The sequence below is a fragment of the Muntiacus reevesi genome, chromosome 4, assembly GCF_963930625.1.
Source record: "Muntiacus reevesi chromosome 4, mMunRee1.1, whole genome shotgun sequence".
NCBI classification, from domain to species: Eukaryota; Metazoa; Chordata; class Mammalia; order Artiodactyla; family Cervidae; genus Muntiacus; species Muntiacus reevesi.
Genome location: NC_089252.1, coordinates 40,548,820 through 40,566,011, shown reverse-complemented (window position 1 = coordinate 40,566,011; position 17,192 = coordinate 40,548,820). Strand labels below are relative to the sequence as shown.

General features: G+C 45.8%; 1 non-coding gene across 1 annotated transcript; it reads left to right on the top strand.

The window, feature by feature from the left end:
- Positions 1-14,523: 14,523 nt before the first annotated feature.
- On the top strand, positions 14,524-14,630 carry LOC136168048 (U6 spliceosomal RNA). Its single transcript, XR_010663211.1, has one exon. It is a non-coding gene; the product is annotated as a U6 spliceosomal RNA (small nuclear RNA).
- The last annotated feature ends 2,562 nt before the right edge of the window (positions 14,631-17,192 follow it).

Sequence of the window (17,192 nt, the reverse complement as noted above, 5' to 3'; positions counted from 1 at the left end):
AGTGGACACATTTTGTTCAAAGTCTTAAAGGCGGAGCATGTGGTTTAGGAGTGCTGCCTGATGATGCTACGCTTTTCCTGATTTGGTTCCCAGGAACTTCATTTCTTAACCTACAACTTCCAGCAGCAGGAGACAGTTGATAGCTCTTTTCAGCCTTCTCTGTTTGATGGTGAAGTGGAAGGGGCTGCAGAACCTACTGCAGAACCTACTGAGTGGAAGGGGCTACAGAACCACGCTGAGAAGGCAGTGTGTGGGTCCAGGGAACCTCTGTCCACTCTCCCCCACCCCAGTGGCCCTGTTGGTGGGGATCATTATGTGTTAAAACCCTTTGTCATGCATATCATTTTGTTCTGCTACCATCATCCAAAGAAAAATATCCCTGAAAGCAAAGAAGTTCAAACAGGAAGGAATCAACTAACAAATAAGTAATTCCACTGGTTCCCAGGTCATGAGGTGCTGCCCCCAAGGCTTCTAGACACATGGGCTTCAGTTATGTTCCAGAGGTGGGTTAGGCACAGTTTAGGATTCCCTTTAAATTATTTAACAACTGAAACTTCTGAAAGCCTGTTCCCAAGTTTCAAATCCTGAAAAATTCTCTAGTTTGAGCTCTAAGAAAGATCAAATTAGGAGGTATGCCATACATCTTGTTAAAACTGACATATTCTTATAAATACATTTCTTTCTGTTTTTGAAAGGTTTAAGTAAAGACCGAAGCCATTATTCAGGATGTTTTAAATTGATCCTGTTACTTGTTGGGGAAAAATTGCCTGAGTTAGTGATATTGTAGTATTTAATATCGGCTGTCTCACCTAAAAAAAAAAAAAAAAAAAACTTCTTTGGGAAACATTCCACAGCAACATTTGGTACTAACCAAAAGTCAATTCAAGTAGATTCATAAAAGTGAAAGTGAAGTGAATGGGAGCTTCTCAAGTATGGATTAAAGTAGTGAAGGCAGGTTTGTGTTTTTCTTGATAAATTTATTTTTCATGGAAATAGGCAATGGGAATCAACACTCTAGGTAATCTGTAAAATGCAGAGAACTTAGAGAACTTAATTTTATACTTTGCAGTTTTTTGTTTTGTGTATGTGAGCTTTTAAGAATAACTGTGTTTAACTGAATGCATCAACATTAAGGTAGCTATTTAAAATACATATTCTTATTTTCAAGATTGTTCTTGATTTTGTATTCATTTTTTTTAAAGCAAGAAATGTTTAAATTGTTCTCAATCTGAGATTTAAATAACATAGAAATGCATCAACTGCAATCATTTGAAACACGGCTTAGCCATAGAAGAAAAAAACAAAATTACAAGATAAAAACCAAACCACTAGAAGCCCCAAGTCTGGTTCACTAGGGTTCTTCAGTTCCTTCTTAATGATAGGAAAAGGTTGCACTCATCTAGGAGTTCTTGGTAAACAAACTCAGGCCTTTATAATACCCTAGGAAAATCATTTATATATATTTTGGAAATCAACCCATGAGGTAACTTGGTTTCTTGTTCTAAAACCAGCAGTTAGATGTAGAAATTACAGCTCTAGGAGACTGCCTGAAGTCAGAGGTACAGTTCAGTTCACTCACTCAGACGTGTCCAAACCTGTGACCCCATGGACTACAGCACGCCAGGCTTCCCTTTCCACCACCAACTCCCAGAGCTTACTCAAACTCATATCCATCAAGTCAGTGATCCATCCAACCATTTCATCTTCTGTTGTCCCCTTCTCCTCCAGTCTTCAATCTTTCTCAGCATCAGGGTCTTTTCCAATGAGTCTGTTCTTTGCATCAGGTGGCCAAAGTATTGGAGTTTCAGCTTCAGAATCAGCCCTTCCAATGAATATTCAGGACTGATTACCTTTAGGATGGACTAGTTGGATCTCCTTGTAGTCCAAGGGACTCTCAAGAGTCTTCTCCAGCAGCACAGTTCAAAGCATCAATTCTTTGGTGCTCAGCTTTCTTTATGGTCCAGCTCTCACATCGAAACATGACTACTGGAAAACCATAGTTTTAACTATATGGATCTTTGTTGGCAAAGTAATGTCTCTGCTTTTTAATATGCTGTCTAGGTTGGTCATAGGTTTTCCTCCAAGGAGCAAGTATCTTTTAATTTCATGGCGGCAACCACCATCTGCAGTGATTTTGGAGCCCAAGAAAATAAAGTCTCTCACTGTTTCCATTGTTTTCCCATGTATTTGCCATGAAGTGATGGAACCAGATGCCATGATCTTAGTTTTCTGAATGTTGAGTTTTAAGCCAATTTTTTCACTTTCCTCTTTCACTTTCATCAAGAGGCTCTTTAGTTCTTCTTCGCTTTCTGCCATAAGGGTGGTGTCATCTGCAGATCTGAGATTATTGATATTTCTCCCAGCAATCTTGATTTCAGCATGTGCTTCATCCAATCCAGCATTTCTCATGATGTACTCTGCATATAAGTTAAATAAGCAGGGTGACAATATACAGCCTTGATGTACTCCTTTCCCAATTTGGAACCAATCTGTTGTTCCATGTCCAGTTCTAACTGTTGCTTCTTGACTTGTATACACATTTCTCAGGAGGCAGATCAGGTGGTCTGGTATTCCCATCTCTTAAGAATTTTCCACAGTATGTTGTGATCCACACAGTCAAAGGCTTTGGCGTAGTCAATAAAGCAGAAGTAGATGTCTTTCTGAACTCTCTTGCTTTTTTAATTATCCAACGGATGTTGGCAATTTGATCTCTGATTCCTCTGCCTTTTCTAAATCCAGCTTGAACATCTGGAAGTTCATGGTTCACATACTGTTGAAGTCAGAGGTACTTGTAAGCTCAAATCTTTGATCCTAGTCAACCAGGATGGCAGCTCCTTCATGGTGAAAACAACTTTTGTAGAGAGTTCTCTGACAAAGGTTAGATTTCAGTGGAAGATTTTAAAAAATCACAAATGTGGAGAAGGAAATGGCAACCCATTCCAGTACTCTTGCCTAGAGAATCCCATGGGCAGAGAAGCCTGGCAGGCTACAGTCCATGGGGTCGCAAGAGTCTGACATGACTGAACAAATAAACCACCACCACCACCACGTGCTAAATATTAGTAAGTGCTTATGAATACGGAGAAGGCAATGGCACCCCACTCCAGTACTCTTGCCTAGAAAATCCCATGATGAAGGAGCCTGGTCTGGTGGTCTGATCTGCAGTCCATGGGGTCACTACGAGTCGGACACGACTGAGAGACTTCACTTTCACTTTTCACTTTCATGCCTTGGAGGAGGAAATGGCAACCCACCTCAGTATTCTTGCTTGGAGAAACCCAGGGACGGGGGGTTGCTGTCTATGGGGTCGCACAGAGTTGGACACGACTGAAGCAACTTAGCAGCAGCAGCATATGAATATGCTAATAAATGATAATCGTTCAATATTATCTTTTTAAAAAATAAAAAAAATAAAAAATCACAAATGTTTTTGGTCTTCCAATAAAGATTTCACCCAATGTGCTGGCCTTATGAAGCTGAACGATGATCCTCCAAAATTTAATTCAAGCTGTTCTTGGCAGTGTCACTGATTGAAGGATGAAAGGCATGAATAAGGGGTTTCATGAGGCACACACTGCATCTGGCGTCTGCCTCATCTTGAGGAGAAACACGACGCTCCGCAGTCAGGCTCCTTTGTCTACGTGTTTCCCATGGCTGCCCCCTCGCTGCGATTGGAGTGGGGCAGACGCCACTGTGAGAGCCAGAGAGCCCCAGAATACGCATCTTTACGGGAAAAAATGTGCCAACCCCTCGCCCAGACACCAGCGACGTGAGCTGTTCCCAGAGCAGTGCCAGTGGAATATCTCCGCTCCCAGCATCCATCCTGGGCACCACTTCTCTACATGGGAAGATGCCTCTTCACCACTGATAACTCCGTTTTTAAGTTTGCTTTTGGTGGGGGGCTTTAGAGTCTGTGTTTGAGATTTTTTGCCACTGTCTCTAGGCTTGCATCTACTCTGTTTTGCTTTACAAGTTTCTTTCTGCTTTCAAACCTGAATTTGGAGTCCTGCAGACTTGTACTCCCATCTGAGCAGTGTGAGCAGAGTGACAGGGATGGTGCCTGTGGCCTGGAGTCCCCTTGTGTAGTCCTGAGGCCAAGGTTGGGGTATTAAATCAGTCTGTTCTGTTCTGCAGGTGCCTGGTGGGGAGCCTCTTGGAGGAGATAAGCCCCCTGCATTTATTTCTATGTTGTTATGAGAGTGAGACAAAAATATGGAAAAAGTTTTGGAAAAGTTGCAGTGCTATTTTATTTTAATGAGGATTTCTGGAAGAAAGATATGGAATATTGTCAGAAGACAAAACCAAATTAGCACATCTTCACTGACAGCCTCCCAAAAGAAAGAACGTGGAGGCCAGCAGCGCAGGAGAGTTGAGCCTGGAGCCTCCTCCCTGGACCCACTGGCCTTCCTGGCCTCTGGAGCCTTCCCACACTCGTGGGACCTGAGCCGCCTGACCTGGGCATCCTTTGACGACCCTGAGACTCTGTCCTTCCCTGGAACGTCTCTCTGAACTTCCTGCGCTTTAGTGACCTTGGAGGCAGAATGCTGCGTCTGCACTTGGCTTCTCCCCAAACATGATCTTAGCTGGTTGGAACCCTTGCAGGCAGGGCCTCCAGTTTCATCATGGACACACCAGGGAAAACTCAGCCATCTCGCCCAGCTGGCAGTAGAAAAGCAGTTAAGAGCAAACCCTCTGCAATGAACACGCTGCCAGTAGAAGCGATTCACAATGATGTGTCTGAATTTTTAACGCCGACATTGAACAGGAAGGCGCGGCTGGGCACTGTGCTGTGTCGTCTCCTGGATTCAGCCAGTTTCTCCTTTGAAATTAAGTGACAGCTTTGTAGGCTCCACAGTTCCACAGATGTTGGTTATTTTGGAATGTTTTCTTACTAAATGCTCAACAGCATTAAAATAGTCTCTGGGGAGCCTTTTCTTCTCTCCCTCTCTCTCTTTTTTTAAACACACTCTCATTTTAGACAAATGGCCAACTTTTCACTCTTTCAATTTCCTGAAAATTCAGTGGGTGTAAGCCATAGTTCCCAAGGATGAAGAGCAATACAATCAGAAGATTATTTGCTTGGTGTTTTAATGGTGGAAAATTGGTAAAAACGTGTACTGCTATTTACTGTGTAAATAGACACCCAGCATGTGGATTAATCTGCTTTTATGAGATGTAAATAGGATGGCTTTTCTGCCACGTGAGGCCCCCGCACCACTAGTGTTCACTGTAGCTCTGGCCTGAAGTTTGGTTTCCGGGGCTGTGTACACACAGGGAATAAAAACTGAAAATCCTTCTGTATTTTGCTTATGCTCTACCTGGAGAACAGAGGTAGCAAACAAGGTTGCTAACAGTTAACGCCTGAGTTTGATTTTAGAATCTGGGTGATCTGTGAAACTCCAACGCCTCTCTGTGTAGTCAGAAAGGCAGGATAACATGACCTCCACCCGCTACACCCGCCGCCCTGGTCATCGAACCCGTCTACTCTCAGCATCAACATTGCCTCCTCCCTGCTCGGCCCTAAAACTGTCGTTGGTTTACACGGCTGAGAAGTCAAGCAAGGAAAGTTTAGGAGGAGAAATGAAGGTGCCGATGGGGCAGCCAAGTCCCCCTGGACAGTGGCGTGGACTGTGAGTGGCTTCTTCTGTGGGTTAGACATGGAATCCATTGACACAGCATCTCCAAAGGGTCCCGCTTTCTTGATTTCTAGCTGAAAATCCCACAAAGTAGGAAAAATTAGGAAAGATAATCTTGAGCATGTATTCGAGTCTCAATGTTCTGGTCAGGCCTCCTGGGGTTATTGGGGAGCAGAAGCCCATAGGTCACCCTGTCCCCCTGCCTGGCCTGGACATCAGGGTGGACCAGCAGGGGGCTGAAAGGCATGCTCCACGAATAGTGCATTTGATGTTTTTCCTCATATCCAGGCCTGTGTTGGTTCCAATTCACCCAACTCCACGGCCCAGATCTGTTAGACTGATGGCTAGAGGAACCTGCTTACTAGGGAACCAAGAGTAAATGCAGCTATAGCTTGTCACCAGGATACTTTCTGTCACTTCCATCTGAGCAGCCGTGCAAGCTCGCGACCTGTCATCACACCCGCTGTGTCCCGGGGCCAAGGGGGCTGACCTGCTGCCTGGTGCCTGCTCAGCTGCTCAGAGCCTGGGAGTGTGATTCCAGGTTCCGAATCTCGGGGCTCCGCTGCCTTCCTGCTGGGGGTCGGCAGGGAGCAAGAAGAACCCGGTCCCTCGGGAGAAAAACCAAGCATTCACATACTCTCAGTGTCAGATGTCAGTGTCTGGTGAGAGTTAAATTAGTAACAGAACGGGAGCTCTGGGAAAGATCGTCCTGTGTTTGGGGGTGATTGGGCCAGTGGTCTAGATCTTTCCTTGAGAACAAGTTTATCTTGTGAGGGACAGTCTTGCAGATGCAGGGTGCGAGTCGACCACAGTGAGATGTACCGGTGGATGAGTGAGTCGCTGTGAGAGGAAGACAGCAAGGGTCCCTCTGCCTCCCCATCCCCCCCACCCCCCACTCCTCTCATCCCCCCATCCCATGATGCCAGACCCCCACTCCCTAATCCTGGCTGAGGATGTGGACTCTGGAGACTTCTATCTGAGAGCATCTCCTCTCATTTCCAGGTGGCTCAGAATCTCACTGTCTAACTCAGCTGAAGGAGCTGATTCTGCAGAAGAACTGTCCAGTGTCCCTGCCCTCCCCTCATGTCCCCCAGGTCCTTCCTCCCCTGAATTTCCCTCGTGGCCCCCAGGCCTATCTGTCCATCAGCCCAGCCCGTGCACCATCTGTCTCTCCCTGCAGGTATTTCTGACAATGACTTGAAGCAGGAAGAAGATACTATCATCAAAGTGATCTGCATTGCATATTATACACTTTCTTAATAAGACAGGAACATGGATGGTTTTCATTTTCCTCTGTTTTTCCATCAGATTAACCCATCAGTTCATCAGAAAATTCAATTAATCAGCACTCCACGTTCCGCAGGTTAATCAAATCTTTGCTATGCTTTGGAAAAAAGCTGGGATGGGGGCTGTTTTGTTTTTACAGAAAAGTCATAGTTTTGTTTTATGCCCCAGTTCCTTCAAAGTGACTCTATGTTATATAATTTCAGATACTGTCCAGAGTCACCACTATGTGCTTTGACACAGGTTATTCATTGAACATTTAAAAATTGACAGTGGTTACAAGTGTGATGGGAACAGTCTCTGTGGTTTGACCTCAGAGCAGCAATAGTGACCATGTGAAAACCCAGGTTGTATCATGTCACCTTCGGAAGGAAGGAGGGAAGAAGGGAAAGATGAAATGCTTGCAAGTTTAATTTAGCATAATTCTACCTGATATTTTTTTAGTCAACTTTTAGATATTTGGATATCCAATTCTATTTTGGATATTATTTCCATGTTGAATTTATGAAGTTTCTGGAGTATAACAATGTAAAATTAATCAATATTGTTGTTGCTATTGTATTTGCTAAGTTGTGTCTGACTCTTTTGAGACCCCATGGACTGTAGCCCATCAGTTTCCTTTGTCCATGGAATTCTCCAGTCAAGAATACTGGAGTGGGTTGCCATTCCCTTCTCTGAGGGATATTCCTGACTCAGGGATTGAACTCGAGTCTCCTGGATTTGCAGGCAGATTCTTTACCACTGAGCCGCCAGGGAAGCTCTAATCAGTGTTACTTGCAACAGTCATTCCCACATGTGGGAGTGAAAACTTGAAGAAAACATCAGATGTGCTGTGATGAACAGCTCCCTGGCTGTTGGCAGACGGGGCTGGAGTCCACAGCTCAGCGTGTATTCTGTGTGACCGAGGGAAGCCACAGTCCACATTCACGGAAACAGGTCTTTCTCTGCACCTTCTCTAGAAGGAAGCCTGTGACCCGATACTCCCTTGTCTAACTTCCTCTTCAGCCACTACTGAATGAGCCCAACAATTCCTCTGCTCATCTCAGACAAGGTCTTAGCCATCAGCTCCTTGGCTGGAAGGACCCTGGCTTTCCAGAGATGCAGGGGCGTCTCCAGGGAGACCCCACAAGTGGCGCCAAGTGGCATTTCACCCTCTTCCAAAACACTCCCTTTCCAGGAAGCAGCAGTATCCTTACCATCCTCTGGAGTAAAAAAAAAAAATTGTAATTGCCATAACAAATCGATTAAAAGGAGCATGCACAGACAGACGCTGCTCCTCCCTCTTTCAAGAGAGCCATGAAATATTAAAAGGAATGTCGAGAGGAGTCGAGCAGAGTCTGGAGAGGTGGCAGTTAGGCCTTGGGGGAGGTGCTCTGCAGGGGACACTGTAACCAGAAGCAGCCTGGGGAGGAGGCAGGGGGAACTGGCTTTTTGACAGGTCTCCACTGAGGGTATCACCGTGGAACCTTCTCATTAGATGGGGCCTCCTCGTGGGCACCAGGCAGGGACTCTGGCAGGGAGATGAGCTGTCTTGGGTTTTCTGTGCTGCTGTTTCTGGCTTTCTCTCTTCTCTGTAGGATCAGGCTCCCCTCTGGCTGCGGGGAAAGGCCGGGTGCTTCCTCCTTTGCTGTCAGACCTCAGTTCCCAGATACTCTCGGGTATCATGTCAGGACAGGTTCATTTGTCTCTCTGAATTCTGTGGCATCGCAAGTGTCTAGCACTTTCCACCATGGCAGAGAACTAGACTTACTTTTATTTCACTTCTGAGAGTGTTAGGGGAAGGGGAACTTGGACGCATATGTATTTGTGTATTGGTTTAGGAATCCTGGGGGCTGGAAATAGCATGTCAGTGTGAGCAGATATGAGGTGGGGGAGGAGAGAGGGCAGGACGAGAGACAAATATGATACAGTAATACTTATATGCAGAGTCTAAAAGAAACGATACAGGTGAACTTAATCACAAAACAGAAACAGACACACAGAGAACAAAGTTATGGTTATCAGGGGGAAAGGGTTGGGGAGAGGGAGGGATAGATTGGGAGTTTGGAATTAACACATAGACACGCTGCTTGGATAAAATAGATAACCAAGAAGGACCTACTGTTATAGCACAGGGAACTCTAGTCAACATTCTGTAGTAACTTACGTGGGGAAAGACTGAAAAAGAATGGACATGTGTATATGTATAACTGAATCATTTTGCTGTATACCCAAAATTAACACATGTAATTAATCAACTCTACTCCAGTATGAAAGAAAAATTTTTTAAAGGAGGGTAGGGTGAGGCCTGACCAGGTTGGCTTCAGGCAGGTGTGTGAGTTGGGATTCAGGGCCTTGAGGGAGCAGGAGGCTGGGCTGGTCTTGGTGCTGGTGTGGGAGGGACTGCACCACGAGGGGTTGCCAGCTCGACCTCAAGCCCTGGTGTCTCCCAGGCCTCTGATCAGGTCTCCCAGGGATGGAAGCTAGATGGACACGCTCCAGATACCCGGAGAGAGAGAGCATCTCTGCCCAGAGGGAGGGAGACAGATTCAGGGTAACCGGAGCAGGAAGGTTCTATTGTGGTCCAGGCAGGAAAGGCCTCCGCAGGGCAGGGGGGTGCGTGAGGTGACCAGGGGAACAGGGCCAGGTAGCATCTGGGGAGGGACCGGGGCACTGATGGGGAGGGGCGGAGGCGGAGACACACTGTCTAGTCTTCACCTTTACACTCCCTGGTGCTCTGCCCAGGAAATGATGCCCGAGGATCATCATATGGTCGGTTCTGCAAGAGAGAAGCCCTGGTTCACACCTGCCCTGAGAGCTGTCCCTCCTGTGTGCTGACCACGCCCACGGCACTGGAGTGAGTCACTGTGGCAGGTGGTTGTTGGCAAGCCACGCACAGGTTTTAAGAAAGCCCTTACCAATTTCCAAAGCCTTAAATCTCCCTATGGCCAAAGTTCTTTTAATAATGTAACTAAGGCTTAGGAAAAAACTGCAATTTATTGAAAAGCAATATTTCCAAAGGTCTTTTTATAGTGTAGTAAAAGGATTAGGATGAAAAAAGCTGTGATTCATGGGAGATGTGTCCTACTGACTGTAAGAAATAAAAGTTCCTTCATAATCTCTGTATCGGAACCCACAGGTATGTCGTCAACCACTTTTTCCTCTCACTCCCCAGAAGTGCCTCTAGCTCTCACACCGATGCACACACCCACTTCCTGACAAACATCCTTACCATCTGGATGGCAGGTATTTATAGGAGAGGTTGATGGACTCAGGCTGGCCCTGGTGACTGGCCAATGACCCCTGCAGAATGAAAGGGTGGCTCTTGGCCAGTGAGGCCCCTCCCACACCCCTTCATCCTGACCGTAATTTGTGATCAGTTTACTTCATCTTAGAACTCATGGCACTGCCTCTAAAGAGACATCTTGTGGAAATAACAGTCAAAGGACATGGCTCAGAATATTATCTACAGCCCTTGAGGAGGAAGGGCTTCCCAGGTGGTGCTAGTAGTAAAGAAGTTGCTGGCCAATGCAGGAGATGCAACAGACGTGGGTTCTATCCCTGGGTTGGGAAGCCCCCCTGGAGGACAGAACGGCACTCCACTCCAGTATTAATGCCTGGGAAATCCCATGGACAGAGAAGCCTGGCGGGGTTCAGTCCATGGGGTCGAAAAGAGTCAAACCCAACTGAGTGACTGAGAATGCACACACTGAAGAGGAAGTGAAGGTCCTGGAATTTGTTTAATGAATAAACTAGTATTATTTTTTCTTGCTTGACTCTTTCCCCTTCTTTCTGCATTTTCTCACTTCTCTGATTAAATTTATGCTCTGGATCTCAAGGGAGGCCTAGGAGGCTAACATTTCTCTATAGACCAGAGATAGGCAAGGGCATGGAGTGGCGGTCTGTCCTGGGAAGGCCTCGTAGGGTCCTGGTTGGCTATAGTTTCATCACTTGGAGTGAGGTTTCAATTGTCCAGGACGAGGAGCGTGAAGTTTTGAAGTGAAAGAAAAGCTAAAAGTCATTTGTTTAGTGAACACTCTTTGTTTCCTTTCTTTGATTTCAAGGATGCCACTGATTACTTTCATTCTTGAAATGTCTCTTCTGTACAGAATCAGAATCCATCCATATCATTTAGAAATTCATGGTGGGAGACGGAGGAGCTGAGAGACATGGTCTAAGCCTACTCTTAACATAAGGCGTTTCTCAGCCCTGGTTCTGCCCTGGTGACAAAATGCCGCCCACTTCCTCTGACTGTGACGGGTTAACTATGCCCAAGGAGGACTGGCTAGAAGTGGTTCTGGAAATGGAGAAAAAGAGCAAGAACAAGCAGCTGTCCCAGAAATCACAAACACTGTTATCTCTATTGGCTGTTAGGCATATTTTACAAGAGAAATCATGAAGTCAGCTTATTGGGTAAGATAAGAATTTAATGAAGTTTTAGACAAAATATTTAACTGGTTAGAGGTCAAGGGCTAGCATTTCCCAATGAACTTCCTTTGCTTAGATGTTTAAGAAAAAAACAGTTTCACTTGATAACACTGACTCATTCTCTCATGGTTCAGGCAGTGATTTCCTGAGACCAGCTCTTGAGCCTGCATTTGGAAATAGACTCTGTCCATCATGTATGTGTGTGTGTGTGTGTGTGTGTGTGTGTGTGTGTGTGTGTGAGGGAAAAAAGGGTTGGTATAAGCTAGGCCTAGGAAGGAAGAGAAAACACCACTGACAGTATAACCTATAGTGGAGACACAGAGGTAGACTATTTTGTCCAGGATTCATCAACAGCAGCTGTAATGGAGACCAGCAAGAATGTTTGCCCAGGAATCCCTCCCTTAAAGTTGCTGCCTACAACCCATGTTCACATGACTGTTGTGGAAACTACTGTATCGATCAGGTAACGCCACCTGCAAGCCGGCTTGTGTGTTTATCTAGCCCTGAGAATGAGGTCAGTTCAGGTTAACATAAATGTCTCTTTCAGGAATTTTGGAAGGAGAGATCTAGAGCCTCAATCTCTTCTGGGTGCTCTCATCCCATGATACGAAGGGATGGGACAGGTGGTGGCCAGGCCGACCGAGCAGCAGAGGGGCCCACATGGAGAAGGAAAGGCCCGGATGCGCCAGGGAACAGGGAGGAGGGAGAGGAGCGAGGACATGGCATCGGCTGGTCTCGTCGCCCCGAGCCTGAGGCTTAGCTCTGATCTGGTCTCTGAGGCTCCAGGTTAGTCCCTGGAAGTTTGCTGCTTTGCTTTGTAAAGTCTGAGATGAGTTTGCGTTGTTGAAAAACCAGAGTCCCAGCTGCTGTGTATCCTTCAGCAAAGAAAAGAATGTGATCTTGAAATAAATTTTATTTATTTTTTAAAGATTTTTTTTTATATAGACAATTTTTTTAAAGTCTTTTTTTGAATTTACTGCAATATGGCTTTTGTTTTTTTATGTTTTGGTTTTTGACCCTTGAGGCATGTGGGATGTAGTTCCCTGACAGGGATCAAACCCACACCCCCCTGCACTGGATGGTGAAGTCCTACCACTGGACCACCAGGGAAGTTCATGAAGCCAATTTTAGACCCAGGAAGTCCTTGGTGACCAGGGGTGGGTGGGCACTCCAGCAGGAAGGTGGAGGAGCCAATGCCTTGGGCTGGGGCTGTTGCAGTTTGTACTGTTTCTGCTCAGACTGCCACTTGTACTAACAGATCACAGAGAAAAGAACAGAGTATTCCTAATCTTGTTACACGAAGGAAAAAAACTCTAATTTGAAATTGCCAGGGGAGGAACTCCCCTGCAGGAGGTTGAGGGGAACAGAGTTAAATATACAAGGGAGGAGAATGCTCTGATAGCTTCACAAAAGAGAGCCCAGAAATGCTGAGACTGTATGATTCTTGGCTTCAGAGTTTCTTGGACCTGATAAGTAGGAATTTGCAAAATGAGCACATTTTCCAAGAAAGGAGGATTTTAAAACTCTCAGTGAAGGCCTCCAATGAGAAAGTCCCAAACAAACAGTAAATTCTTGGCAAGGAAGCAGAGTAAGAGATGTGTGAATGAAGAAAAGTGTCAACAGTGTTAAAAAAGATAGAACACCACAGATCTGAACTCAAAAGTAGTGGCTCCCAAAGAGCATGAACAGAGGAAAGCCAGTTCGTCTGTTATTTAAGTCCATCTGTCTGTCCATACTTCATAGCAACAGTCGTGTGGTATGTGGGTGTGTGGCCTAAAGCAGAGGCTTGGCTGAAAACCAGTTGCCCAGGAAGTGGTGTGTGTGTGTGTGTGTGTGTGTGTGTGTGTGTGTGTGTGCGCGCGCGCAGGGATCCAGGTGGTGATGGGTGTGGAGGTGCTAAGTTCACTGAAGCTCGCTGTTTGCCCAGGATGTTGGACAGACCCATTCAGAGAATCCCTTCTGGGAGCTTCCCATTACAGGTAGCCCACATGTATGGATGTGAGCGTAGGACTATAAAGAAAGCTGAGCGGGAAGAATTGATGCTTTTGAACTGTGGTGTTGGAGAAGACTCTTGAGAGTCCCTTGGACTGCAAGGAGATCCAACCAGTCCATCCTAAAGGAGAGCAGTCCTGGGTGTTCATTGGAAGGACTGATGTTGAAACTGAAACTCCAATACTTTGGCCATCTGATGAGAAGAGCTGACTCATTTGAAAAGTCCCTGATGTTGGGAAAGGTTGATGGCAGGAGGAGAAGGGGATGACAGAGGATGAGATGGTTGGATGGCATCATTGACTCAATTGACATGAGTTTGGGTAAACTCCAGGAGTTGGTGATGGACAGGGAGGCCTGGCGTGCTGTGGTTCATGGGGTCGCAAAAAGTTGGACACGAATGAGTGACTGAACTGAACTGAACCCCAGATGTGCAGAAGGCCTTCCTCTGAGGGGTTGTATTTGTGCAAAACCTGTTCACACACTCACTGTTCAATCATTAGTTAAGTTACAGGACACCAACTTAAAGTGAGATGGTTGGATAGGATCACTGATTCAATGGACATAAACTTGGGCAAACTCCAGGAGATGGTGACGAACAGGGAAGTCTGGCATGCTGCAGTCCATGGGGTCGCAGAGTCGGACACGACTTAGTGACTGAACAACGACAAAAACAACAACTCATGTGCTGACTCTTGAGGTAAAGACAACGTAGTGAAGACCCAGGAACATCCGATTCCAGTACAGCCAACTGGGTGCGTGTAGACACTCTCACGGCAGGAGTCTGGGTGCCCTTAGGAGAGATGTCCAATCCAGCCTTGGAGGCAGCAGAGAAGGCTGAACGGACGAGGAGGCCTCTGCGTGAACTCTGAAGGATGACGAGTTGGCAGGGGCTGCTGAGGAGGGAGCAAAGGTTGAAGAAGCTTGGAAACACAGCCAAGTCAGCACGTGTGTGACCCCAGTCAGTAGTGTGAAGAGTGTGTGTGCACATGTGCATGTGTGCATTTGTGTGACATCCAGGTCATTCGTGGGGGCTCACAGTGACCTCCACCAGCAACAGGAGCAGAGGGTGGGGAGTGGGTTCTTCCAAGAGCCACCCCTTCAATGGCAGGTCTGGACGGAAGCCTCATGGTCACCGTGTGTATTTTGGTGACCTCAGGCTCATGGTCCCTCTGTTCTCAGCTCACAGGGATAAGAAGACAAAGTAGAGCTCGCTTTGACAGCACTTATACTAAAACTGTAATGATACAGGGAAAATTAGCGTGGCCCCTGAGCAAGGATGACACGAAAATTCATGAAATTACTTAATTACATGAAATTACATGAATTTTTAATTACATGAAATTAAAAATTCACTTTTAGAGGGATAGGGACATATGTATACATCTGGCTGATTCTCATTGTTGTATGGCAGGAAGCAACACAACATTGTAAAGCATTTATTGTACAATTAAAAATAAATAATATTTTTTAAAAAACTTAAAAAAATTTAAGAACAAGAAGACAAAGTAACCTTTGAGTTTTGCCTCTTCCTCTCACTCCCAGCCAGCCTCTTCTGGAGAAGACATCATCAGTGCCTTTGATGAAGGCAGAGGTGAGGGGGTTTGGATGGGAGGATAAGACAGGAGGAGAGTGAAATCCATAAAGCACAGCCCCTCGATCACTGAGCGTTGGCTGCAGAATTGCATGAGGAGAGTATTGAAATGCTGCCCAACTTTTAGTTAGTAGAGTCAAGAATGAATAATGAATATCCTGTCCACAATCGTAAGGTACGAGGGAACATCAGACTTCAGCCCCCAAACCCCTTTCAGGGGCCGAGATACAGCCTCTCATCAGGATCTCGAGCATCCACACAGAGATGAACAGAAACCATCACTCACGACCGCTCACCCTGAGCACAATCACAGGCCCACATTTTCCCTTGGTGACACTGTCTCTGGCCCAGCAGCCTGGCATCAGTCCTGTATTCCACAACTGATAAGACAAGGTTGATGGAACTGGTGCACTTGAACCTAATTTACATGCTGCTTCTTTACACTTCCTGTTTTCCTTCACCTGCGTGTGCGCGCGCGCGCACACACACACACACACACACACACACACACACAAACACGCTGTGTACACCTGAGGTAGTTTGTGACTTCTAGGATTCCTCATTTCAAAAGGGGAACAACATTTAAGAAAAACATACCATATAAAACATACAGTACAAAACCTGAGAGCAAATCCTGGACCAAGAGCTAGTCAGGAGTGTGACCCTAGGCTCAGAACTCACAGCCTCTGGGACTCACTTTCGCGTGAAGCTAGTGGTGCTGGATGGAATGTCCTTTCATGTCGCTAAGGGATTCTGTGCAGTTCAAGGTCACATGAGTTCAGTGAACTCTGCGACCCCAGGGCATGGAGGACGTTCATTTGATGCTTTAGGTTGGAGTGTTCTTTGCTCTCCAGTGGCTGGAGATAATTAATTGCAAATCCAAAAATACTATGTGCGGCCCAGCTTTAGAGATGAGACGCTTTGTAGATGGTATTTCCATGAAGTCTGCTGATTTATTAGCTGTGGAATACAGACGGCTGGGCTTGTCTGAACCGACGTCAGGAATGGGATTGGAGAAGAACTGACTCCAAGAAGCCAGAACCACCTGGGAAGAAAGAGGTGACACTGATCCCATGAGACCTGGGATCTCAGTTACCATAGTAACAGGGGCATGAGTGTGAGCCACTAATGAAGCTGAATATGAGACTTTTAAATCTGAATTCTTACCAGAAATAGAAAAACATTTGTTTTCAATCAGCTGGAAAAACTTTATTTGGACACATTCAGGTCTCTTCTCCAGCAGTAAATTTTATTTTCACTTCCATAGGCAGGTCTATTACATAAGTTTAAGCAAATGATGGGCTTCCCTGGTGGCTCAGTGGTAAAGAATCCATCTGCCAATACAGAAGATGGAAGTTTGATCCCTGGGTTGGGAAGATCCCCTGGAGAAGGGAATGGCAACCTGTTCCAGTATTCTTGCCTGGGAAATCCCATGGACAAAGGAGCCTGGTGGGCTACAGACCGTGGGGTAGAACAGAGTCAGACACACCTGAGCACACATGCACATTTTCTTAATGGAACTTGTGATTCAATAAGTATAACAGAATAATTTCAAAATAAATGCATACTTTCCTCCTGAAAAGCTATCTCTTTCTTTCATCCCAACCAGATGATGAGTGACATAATACAAAAGAGCTCGTGGGCTGTCTGTTGTCAGCGTCTGGAAGTGAAACTTCTGGCAAGATGATGTGTCTGAACATTAAAATTCAGCAGCAGCATCAAGCTTCCTGGTCTGGATGTCTTTTGTTTAGACCCCTCCCCCCCCCCACCCCCCTTCTCTTGGTTTCTGTTGCCTCGGGATGAAAAGAAAGAAAACTCAGTCTGAGATAGCTTAGCTGGCTTTTGGCACCAAGACTCTAACTCAGAGAACTGCAATGCTTTTAGCTTTTGTAACTCTGACCTAGAGGAAGGCAGGATGACATCAAGCTAACAAGAAAAAGTGTTGGAGGTAAGGCTTGGATGCAGCGAAACATCGAATTTATCTCCTTCACTTCAGCCCATTCGTAACTCTTCCCAACAGCAGACACAAGATTGAGGAGATGTCTCAGGTGGAGTCAGGGAAAGTGCTGGGGGTCAGCTCCACCCAGGAAACCTATTCTATGAACTGGCACAGAATGTGACCCTAAGCAAGTTCCCTAAACCAGAGACTCTCAGAGTTGGATTTCCAAGGGTGGACTCTTGGAGTTTCTTTGAAGTTTTCAAAAAATTCTTGAGGGCAAAACTATTATCTTAATAAAACTAAAATGCTATTTGCCCTTTTTAGCTATGTTGACTTTGGTGTT